Source organism: Phocoena sinus, chromosome 13 (genome assembly GCF_008692025.1).
Source record: "Phocoena sinus isolate mPhoSin1 chromosome 13, mPhoSin1.pri, whole genome shotgun sequence".
Classification (NCBI taxonomy): domain Eukaryota; kingdom Metazoa; phylum Chordata; class Mammalia; order Artiodactyla; family Phocoenidae; genus Phocoena; species Phocoena sinus.
This window is the reverse complement of record NC_045775.1, coordinates 5,877,753-5,887,959: the sequence shown is the minus strand read 5'-3', so window position 1 is coordinate 5,887,959 and position 10,207 is coordinate 5,877,753. Positions and strand designations below refer to the sequence as shown.

The 10,207-nt window shown below is 52.2% G+C and overlaps 1 long non-coding RNA gene across 2 annotated transcripts; it reads left to right on the top strand.

The window, feature by feature from the left end:
• The first annotated feature begins 544 nt into the window (after positions 1 to 544).
• Positions 545 to 9,414, top strand: LOC116763880. Of its 2 annotated transcripts, XR_004352665.1 has the most exons (4): positions 545 to 590; positions 713 to 753; positions 7,841 to 8,512; positions 9,158 to 9,414. It is a non-coding gene; the product is annotated as an uncharacterized LOC116763880 (long non-coding RNA). The 2 variants fall into 2 exon arrangements; XR_004352664.1 differs by having other exon boundaries at positions 580 to 753.
• The last annotated feature ends 793 nt before the right edge of the window (positions 9,415 to 10,207 follow it).

The following is a 10,207-nucleotide window of genomic DNA, read 5'->3' as shown; positions in this document are numbered from 1 at the left end:
CGTCCATCTGTCCCCTGCACGCTCTTTGCTGTCGTGTCCCCTCTGGAATGGGTAACTCATGAGTGGATGCACCTCCCGGCTGAGCCTCTATTTCAGGAAAGGAAAGCAAACGTAACTAGATCGGGGCGACAGAGCGCTCCCCTCACTTCCTCTAAAAGAGGGCAGATCCACCTGTGTGTCTGCCGGGAGTCAATCTCGGAAGGTACTCTGAGGACGTTATGTCTGAGATAGGAGCTAATTTAAGCCAATTTGGGGGAATAAAAAAGCGATTCTTTTCTCCAGTGACCTTCCTTTTCTTGACGACTGGATTCCTCAGGAACACCATTAAGGAGTAGCATCTGCCGTGTGTGTGAGTGTGTGTGTGTGTGAGTGAGTGTGTATGTGTGTGTGTGCGTGTGTGTGCGTGTGTTTGGGGGTGGGGGGCTGTGACTTTCTCTAAACAGTAACTGTTGAACAAAACCAAAGGGGAGTCTTGTGCAAAGATGCTGTTTACAAACGTTTGCCCCTTTCACAATCACTGACTGAGGCTGCAAAGCCACGGGTTCTCAGCTCCTTCGCTGACTCCTTCGGTGGCTGCTTTGGGGGCTGGGGTGAGTCTCCCGGGTGACGTGGCCTCGTCCGCAGGCCGCTTCTCTCCTGCTGAGCCCTCCCTGCACCCCCTGCCCCTGTAGCTCATCTTGTCCAGGGCTCTTCACCTTGATTCCTGTTGCAGGTTCCGGGAGCCTGGCTGCTGAAGTCGCCTGCTTGCTTCAGGTATGTGGCCCAGGGCTGCACACCAACCTGGAGGCACCTTGACAGGGTGGCCTGTGAGGTCCCTGGGGGCCAGTGAGGTGGCCTGAGGTCGGGCTGCCAGCGCCCGCAGGAGGGGCCCGGGTCTCCGCGTGCAACCTCAGGAAGGGAGCAGAGGCCATGGGCAGAGCTGTGCCCTCCGCCTCTTGCAGGCCCCTCTGTCCACGCCTCTGTCTTGCTCAGGACGAAGCAGGTGCAGCAGCTGAAGAGGGAGGTTGGTTGCAGGTTGCGTGGGCTTGGAGAGATCGGGCCGGGCTGGGCTCACCTGGGTGGCGGTAGCCACGGGTCACGGGTGGGCTGGCGGCAGCATCGGGGGAAGGTGGTGGGAGCTCACTCCTTCGTGGAGCGGAAGCCGGCTTTCCAGTGGTGGCTTCGGGTGGGAGGCCGTTGGCAAATGCAGGGGCCAGATGGAGGGAGCGGTGAGCTGGAAATTGGGCCGGGGACGGCGTTCGCCCTCCCTCCCTCCTACCTTCTTTCCTTTATTGAGTCAGTGTTTCTTGGGCATCTAGCACCTTCCAGGTACTAGGCCAGGCACTGGGAAATCAGAAACGAGAAGCCATCCTGCTACAAACAGGGAGCTTAGCGCCCAGGAGGGCTTCCAGGGGTTTAGAGGTCAGCCTTGTGAGCCAGGCCCCCTCCCCTTCTCGAAGGCTTCCTTAGCAACTTAGGGTCTTAACAGGCAGCGTGCAATAGTCCTGGGGGAAACACTGCATCTTTTTACAATACATCTTTTCTTTTAAACAGAAGGGCCCTGTCCCCTTTCCCTAAAGGTGGGATGAATGATCAGCCACCCCACCCGGCAGCTGGTTGGAAATGCAGACCTCAGGCCCCACTACCCGCTCAACCAATCAGCACCTGCATCTCGACAAGATGCTGGGGGTGATTCCTGAGCATGAAAGTCTCACGCTTTCTTCCGTAGTCCTCATTCCCCTCAGATACACAGAAAATTCCCTGTAAGATCCAGAAGGATTGACAGCCTAGATGACAAAGATTTTTAGCGAATGCAAGAGGTTGGAATTCATCCCTAAGCCGAGCATGGGAGGCGCCCAGGTATCTGCCTCTCGGGCTCAGAGGGAGACAGCCTGGGCCCCTTACTTGGTGTAAATACGGCTGGAGAGACGTGTGTTCCCTGAGGCTCCCCCAGGGGAGGTGAGCCTGTGTCTTGGCACCTCCTGAAGGGATCTTGAACAAGAGGCTTCCGTTTTCCAAGACAGTTGCTCCTCTATGAAATGGGGTTTTGGGAAAATGCATGTGAATGGTGTGTCGAGAGCCAGCCGGGGCCCTCGCCTGCACGACAGCAGCCGGTGCGTGGGGAGGGCTGGAGCTCCCGGACTGGTGCTGGAACCAGCCGGCCTGTCGTCTCTGAGTGGAGGTAACGCCTGCTGCAGAGGCTGTCCTGAGCATCAAGAGAGCCTATGCATGCAACGCGGCAGAACAGCAGCTATTATTTTTATAACCATTGGCTTGTGTAACTGCCCTGAGTGCAAAGCCAATGGGCTGTGGCTTCGGGGAGGCCACTGTACCTGACTCATCCAAGGACAGGTGGGGACAGGTCGAGGAAGAGGCCACTTTGCCTGTGGCAGCCCCTACTAGATTGTTCATCCTTTGCCCCGCGGTACTCAGGCCTGGATTCCTGAGGGAATCCATAAGAATCGCAGAAGTTAACCTGACATGTTGCCAAGTAGATTTCTTTTAAAACGTGTTCTCTCTCTGAGGTAATGACAGATGTGAGTGTTGTTATGGTGACAGGTCGTCATCTGTTTAGAAGCACACGGCACCACGGTTCAGATGCCTTGCCTATAACCTATGGTCATGGGAGGTTAGCAAGGCCCCTCCCAGGAAATTTTAGCGGGGGTGGGGGCTTCTCCTTCTGGGTTCTGATTTCCAAAGCTGATTCTACTTTGTGCCTTGGGTGACTGGGCAAGATGGGGAAAGCACTGCAGATATTCAGGACAGAGTCTATGCACAGCACGTGATGAAAGGTTGAGGTCTTTTCAAGAATTGAAGGAGATTTATAAAAAAAAGATTCCACGGGGAGCTTAGAGCTTCGAAGAGTCGGATGTGGGGTCCTCTGAGAATATTTTCACCAACCTGTGGATTTCATTGTACCAAACAGTACTGCCATTTTGCTAGATTAGGAACAGAATCTGTAGCTGGCCGTGAAGTTATGTCAATATTACAAGCCTTCACTGACTGCCTACTGTGTACAAAGAGGGTCTTGTCCTGGAAGGAGATGGTGGTGGGGTAGCGAGATTGGAACATGAACAGGAGGTGGTCTCTGCCCTGCAGAAGTCAGTCGGGGGGACCAGGTGGATCTAGGACTGAGGCAGAGGCTGCAAGTGCTGTGGAAACAGGGGCTCAAGAGTGAGTGTGTTTGGGGAGGGCCGGGTCTAATTCCAGTGGCAGGGGTCTGGTCTGAGGGGTCTGTGTGGCAGTGGAGGGGAATTTTAGCAGGATCGCCAAGGACGAGCAGGGTTCCAGTGGGAACTGATGCAGGAGAAGGGCCTCCAGGAGGTCAAGGTTCTGGCCAAGGTGGAGGATGCAGAGATGCTGGGGCAGAGCCAGTGGCCGGGGTGCCTGGAACCCCAGGGCCGTGTGGGGTGCAGTGGATGAATCTGGAAACTGGAAAACTTGGCTGAGGCACCTTCAGTGCTGGGAGGGGGAGTCTGAGCTGGGCACAGCTGAAGACGCTTCACCAGGAAGGTGACGCGGCTGCTTAGGCCCGTTGCTGTCAACGGGAGAGGGTGCCATGAAACGGAGAGACCGAGGCAGGGGTGGGGGAGGACCGCTCGGCAGTCGGGACAAATGGTGATGGCGTCGGCCCACACCCCTGCCCGGTGAGGCCACGGGCTCCCTGGCTGACCGCTCAGGCTCAGCTGGTTCCCAAACCCCAAGGGTTTGCTGCCTCCTCTGAGGCCTGGTCAGAGTGAAGGACTTCTGCCCCAGGCCTCAGAGGCTTTGCTCTCCGCCAGCGGGGAAGGCCCTCCACGCTGCTTGCTTCTGGGCTAGAGATTCCCATGGTTCTGACGGGGCACCGTTCTTCTCCCCGCGGGGTTCAGGTCAGCCCCGCCAAGCAGGAGCAAATCTCCTAGATGCTGAGCATCTAACACAGGCTGGTCTGACCCGGCCTGGAACCCACCCCCAGAGACTCAGAGCTTCCGGGAGCTGACCCCACGGATGTCACACCTCCTGGACGGGGAGGTCGGGAGTGTGCCAGAACAGGCTGGGAGGAGAGCTTGGTGTCTGTGGGAGCCCAGGCCATTTATGGCGAGAAAAGTGCCCACTGGAGGCTCCGCTGTGGCCCAGAGCTCGGGCAGCAACCTCCGTCGTGACAGGAAGTAACTGGACACAAAAACACAAAGCACAAAGATGATGACACTGGAGCTGAGATGAGCTGAAGCAGCTCCTTGGTCTGGGGTCTTCAGTCCAGCTGGGGGCCGGCACAGACTTGGGGGGACCTGGGGCGCTTGTCCTTCTTAGATTCTGCGCTCCCTTGATTTCCCCAGTGAAGAAAGAGCCCCGGACATCCAGCCTAGGGTCCCTCTGTTCTAGGCAGGAACCAGTCAGCCTGAACCCCACTTCCCCAGCCATGAAGTAGAGACCAGAATACCTGCTCCGGCGACCTCAGCGAATCCCGGGATCGTTTAATGCCAAAGAGCTTGTAAACCACAGATATGGTTCAATTCCGTGGGATTTGAAAAATGAAACAAAAACATTTATCTTGTTCCAGAACATAAAATTGATACATGTTCACAATTTGGAAAATACAAAATAAAAAAGAGAAAATAAAACTACCCATTACGTCACCACTCAGATGGGCATGCTGCTTGTATTTTGTGATATTAACTGCCAAATTCTTTTCCACGCCTGTATGTAAATTCCTGCCTTTTATATCCTTCGGCCGAAACTGGATCGTATTCTATGTCCGTCTTTGCAAACGTTTCTTTTTCATTTGGCAACCTCTTCTAAACATATTTCCTTGTCAATAAACCTCCCCATACAACATCAGCTATCTGGCCCCTGAAATTTCATCCTGTGGGTAAGCATCCCATTGGATTCAGTGGATTTCCTCTCCTACGTTCGTCTAAGTTGCTTCCAAATTTTCTCTTTTATGAGCAGTGCCACACTGATTGTCTGATTGTGCTGTGTACCTCTGCCTTTTGAACTGGACAGTTTTTAATAGGAGGTACATTAGTGTAGGCAGTGTTTTTCTTCCAGTGAAACGTACCCCCACCTGCTCAGGTCTGGCCCACCTATGCTTCACCTCGGGCAGATGTGAGTCCTTGTCCCGGCGTTTTCTGGGCTCTGTGTCTGTTCTTTGATTTTTCTGTATCTGGTGTCTTCTGAATGAGAAAAAGAAATGCCCCTGCTTATGAGAATGGAAAGGACTAAGTAGCGGGAAGAAGTGCCAGTCCTTTCTTGGCACACCGGTGAGTGGCCATCTCATTGCCGTCCAGCGAGCTGTCACTGTCATTGTCCCACGAGCTTTAGACGCCAGCTCTGGGCTCATCTCCTAGGGTCATTCTCCAGCCGTTTCTGTTCTGTTTCCCTGGCACCACCCAGCAAGGCAGTCACTGTCTGCAGAGCCCAGAGCAGGCACTGCCCTTATTCTCCCAGCCTCTGGCTTCCCTGATCACAGATGCAAAGATCCCCTGATGGAAGATGGAGACACTTTCTGAAGACAGCCGTGCCCAGTGACGGGATGGCCCAGTATTCAGGACTCCTACTGCCGTAATTACAAGAAACACATGACGCCTGCAGGGGCTGCCTTGTGTCTTCCCTGTGACGGTTTCCATCAGGGAAGGGAAAGGAAAGGAGACCACCATCCACTGGGTCCCTATCAGGATGTGGGCCACACACCAGCTAATGATTGGCTTTGACCTCAGATCAGGGCTGCCTGTCACTGTGGCACCTGGGCTGGGGTGCCTTAAAAGCTGGGCTCAGCTGGGACTGTGATGGGATCACCTACACTTGACCTCTGTGTGGCTTGGGCTTCCTCACAGTACGGAGGCCTCAGGGTGGTTTGACTTCTTGGCGGAATCTCAAGGCACTGAGAGGCAGCAGAACAAGCAAGAAGCTGCATGACCTTTTAGGGCCTCACCTTGGAAGGCACGTTTCACTTAATTGGTTGGAAGTCACCTGTCCAACCAGATTCAAGGAGAGGGGACATAGATCCCACCTGTAAATGGAAGACATTTCAAAGGATCTGTGGCCATGTTTTAAAACTGCTTTACCCTCCTTTACTGTATGTTGAGTTTCCATTTTCAATGGGTCTCATTCTGGACTCTAATATATTCCACTAGTCTATTTGTCTATCACTGCACAAATATTCCTGGTGCTTTAATTATTACAGATTATTATATGTTTTGATAGCTAGAAGGGCAAGTCCTCCCTAATAGTTTGTCTTTTTTTCCCCAAATCTTTTAGACAAAATTTGTGTAATTTTTTTCTGTAAGATGTTTAGAATCATCTTGTTAATTCCACGACAACTTTCTGTTTTGCATTTATAGTCTATATTGGAGGAGAACTGACGTCTTTAAAAAAGGAGGCTTCGCATCCAGGAGTAGGATTTTTAATAAGAAATGTTTGATAATTTTCTTTATATAGGTCTTACATTTCTCTGGTTAGGTTTATTCCTGTATATTATTTTTATAAGCTATAAATGGTAATGGGAGCTTAAAAGTTTTCTAATTATTATTGCTCTATAGAGAGCTACTGACTTTTTTATGTTCTCCTCCTGCCATCTTACAGAACTCTTGGTTCTGATAATATTGTTAGATGACTTCTTTACACATTTTTGGTTAGGAAGTCGTATTATCTGCAAACAGTGATGGTCTTTTCATGTTCATTGGGAGTTCATGGACTTTGTGGGGTGAACACACATGGTGGTATCAGTTGCTGACGTCTCATAATTACACCCGCACTCCTCCGAAGAGAGTTTCAGAAACCACTGAATTCACCCACCCCACCGCTCATCACTTTACAGGGCCAAGAAATCCAGCTTTTCAGCGGTTTGGGCGTGGGCCCTGGCGTGCTGGAGACAGGTCTGGCCCTGGAGCCCGGCTCTCCTGACCCCGGCACGATGCCCCGCCCGCCGTCATATCCAACTGGACCCTTTTGTCACAGCCTCATTTGCTGTGTCTTGCTTACTCATGGAGGTCACTTATGATTGCCTGTGTGTAAAATGCTGACAACAAGCTATCGAGCAAATGCGGATGTGCTTGACTTTCTCCAACATCTTCCCGCTCCCAAGTCCCTCAATCTTAGCAGAGGAGAGGAGAAGGCTCTGGAGTCTGGGGTACGCCTGGCATTTCGTGATTTGTGGCAGATCCCTTAGTTAAGGGGATGATATTTTGACCTTCCCTTTCTTGTGATTACACGTGGTGATGAGCATTGTAAGCTCTCCACGGTGGGCATTCTCCCCCTCCCCCCGTCCTCTTCCAGCTTCCCGCTTCTCACCACTCCACCACCTTCTCCTCATCTTTTTCCTTCTTATTTTGAGCATTTAGCCACGTAACTGTGTCCTTTGATTTTACTTCTTTTTTTTTTTTGCGGTATGCCGGCCTCTCACTCTTGCGGCCTCTCCCGTTGCGGAGCACAGGCTCCGGACGCGTAGGCTCAGCGGCCATGGCTCACGGGCCCAGCCGCTCCGCGGCATGTGGGATCTTCCCGGACCGGGGCACGAACCCGTGTGCCCTGCATCGGCAGGCGGACTCTTAACCACTGCGCCACCAGGGAAGCCCTTAATTTACTTCTTATCCAGCTACATTCATTTCCTTAGTTCCTGACTTTGGCAAGAGTGGTGGTGATGTTGACAAAGATCTCTCATGAAAGGAACTCAGACTGGGTCCAGAGTCATTGCAAACTGAGGGTCAGGAAACTTCCTCAAGATGAAACTGTGGGTGGAACAGGCCCAGGAAGCTCCCACCTGAAGGGCTCGTGGTTGGAGGGCCAGCGGCTGCGGCAGCCCCATGTCTGTGCCCGTCTGCTCGGATCCCCCTTTCGCCTGTCGTGTGTGTTTTCGCTCAGGGGGTTGTTACCTGTTTTGCAGGTACTTCCTGTTTGAGCCACCTGTGCTGACTCCATGCCTCTCTGAGGATCTGAGGTTGAACCGTCAGCAGCCCATCCTCCGCCCTGCTGCCCCTCTCCGGTGACACCATTTCTGGGGCTGTGCCTCGTGGGGCAGGGGTCCCATCCCCCAGGTTCTCCCCCCAGGGCTGGCACGTGGCCCATGTCTGGGTGCGGAGACCGTGTGGACTGTGATGGGGGCTTTCACACAGCTTTCCCCAAATGCAGGTGTCTCCCCTGCTTGGATGGCTGGGCGGGACATGTGGGTGCTACCCGGGTCACCCCTCCTGTCACCCGTGCCCACATTGGACGGTGATGACTGTGGACCACCTGGGACAGCTATAGGGGAAACACGGGGTCCTGGGTAACCCCCAGAACCCCCATCTCCTCCCAGACCCATCAGATTTCCAGACCGAAGGGCTCCTGTCTGTCCATACTCATCACCCCTCACTGATAGGAGGGGGAGAGAGCCAGGAGGAGCTACCTTCTGTTTAACTTTTCCAGATTCCTGGCCACGCCGTCACCCAAGGTGGGGACCATGGGCTGCCTGGGTGCTGGGAGAGCCGGCCGGTCCCCGAGGCTCTCCCAGAGGATGAGCACGTCTGCGAATGGTGAGGCCACAGTAGCGAGAATTGCGCCCAGTGAGAGCCTCAGTGTAAGTAGGCCACTTGGTTCTCACAGTGGTACTGCCAGGTAGAAGCTATTATTATTATTATTTTTTGTATTAATGGGACTGTGCAGTCTGTAGCCTTTTTAAATTTATTTTATTTTTGGCTGCGTTGGGTCTCCGTCGCTGCACGCGGGCTTCCTCTAGTTGCAGTGAGCGGGGTTATTCTTCGTTGCAGTGCGCAGGCGTCTCATTGCCCTGGCGATGCTATTATTATTGACCCATTCTACAGCTGAGGAAACTGAGGCACAGAGGAACTAAGTAACTTGGGAGTAAGTAAGACAGCCAGGATTCCAGCTCTGGCAACCTGGCTCGAATGGATGGCCTGACCCACCTCTTTTGGCCACGCCTCAGACAAAGCAAAACTATTCAAAGTACATGACAGCTAGTGGATTTTAATTAACAGTGATTAAAAAATGAGTTGATATGGCTTCAGATAATGGCAACTAACCTTTAAGAAGCTACCACTTATAAAGCAGAAACCTAACACACCATTGTAAAGCAATTTTACTCCAATAAAGATGTTAAAAAAAAAAAAAAGAAAGGAACTACCTCTTGTTATGTCTCGGTGTAGTATCAAAAAGTATCCACCGTCATCTGAAAATCCTATTACAAAGTTGTCCTCTCTTCCAGCTACGTATTTGTCGGAGGCTAAATTTTCTTCGCACACCTCGGCCAAAGCAGCTTAATGTCCCAGACTGAGTGCAGAAGCAAGATGTGAGGGTCTGGCTGTCTTCTGTGAATTTGGACACTTAGGAGCTTGGGAAAACTATAAACTGTTGCCATCCTTCTTACCGTTTTTTTGGTTTGTTTTGGAAAATATAGTGATTTCTCTTAAAAGTTATGCCAATATGTAATGAAGTTATATTGTTATTTTGGATACAAATTGATAAACCTCCAAAAATTTTTCTCAGTTTTAATTTCTAATACAGTAAATATCTTCAGATACAACCCACATGAAAGAAAGCTCTTTCATTTTTAAGGGTATGAAGTGGTCCTCAGACCCAAAAGTCTGAGATAAGGTGCTTTTCAGAAAAGCCAGCCTCGGTTGAGAGCAGTTACAGGACTCCCTTCAAGGCCCCTGCTTGGTGGTGGCAGTGCCAGGAGAAATGCAGGGCTGCACATGCCCTCACCTGTCAACTTCCACCGCGGCTGACTTCCTCCTTCTGCGCAAAAGACCTGCCCGCCCCGCCTTCCCGTCTCAGAGAGCACCGGGCATGTCTCCTCTCTGGCAGCTGTGTAAAAGCAGAATGTAACGTGGGCACCAGTGTTTATTTCTGAACAACGTGCGAAAAGAGAACAGCAGAATGTAAAGCTGAACAGTAAATGTGCAGTGTGTAATGTGGGTGTCGTCCCATGGGGCCCAGGGAGCGGGAGGCATTACCAGGAAGACTTGGGGTTCACCCTTGTGTTAGGAGGTAGGGTGCGATGCTCACCCCGGATCTGCTTCGTGTCGGCCTCTTCCTCATCTGCGTTGCTACCTCCCCATCTCACCTGGAGGTGCTGGAAAATGGGGCCTCAGGCACACGTCTTCCTGGGCTCTGTGGCCGCTGCTTCTGCAGCAGTCGCTGTGGCTGACTGACCTCTAGCGCTTCGCATCCTTTCTTCTGCGTCAGCATAATACTGAGTTTGTATTCTTCGATTTCAGGCAGGAACATAGCTTTGTGTTTCTGAGCACCGAAG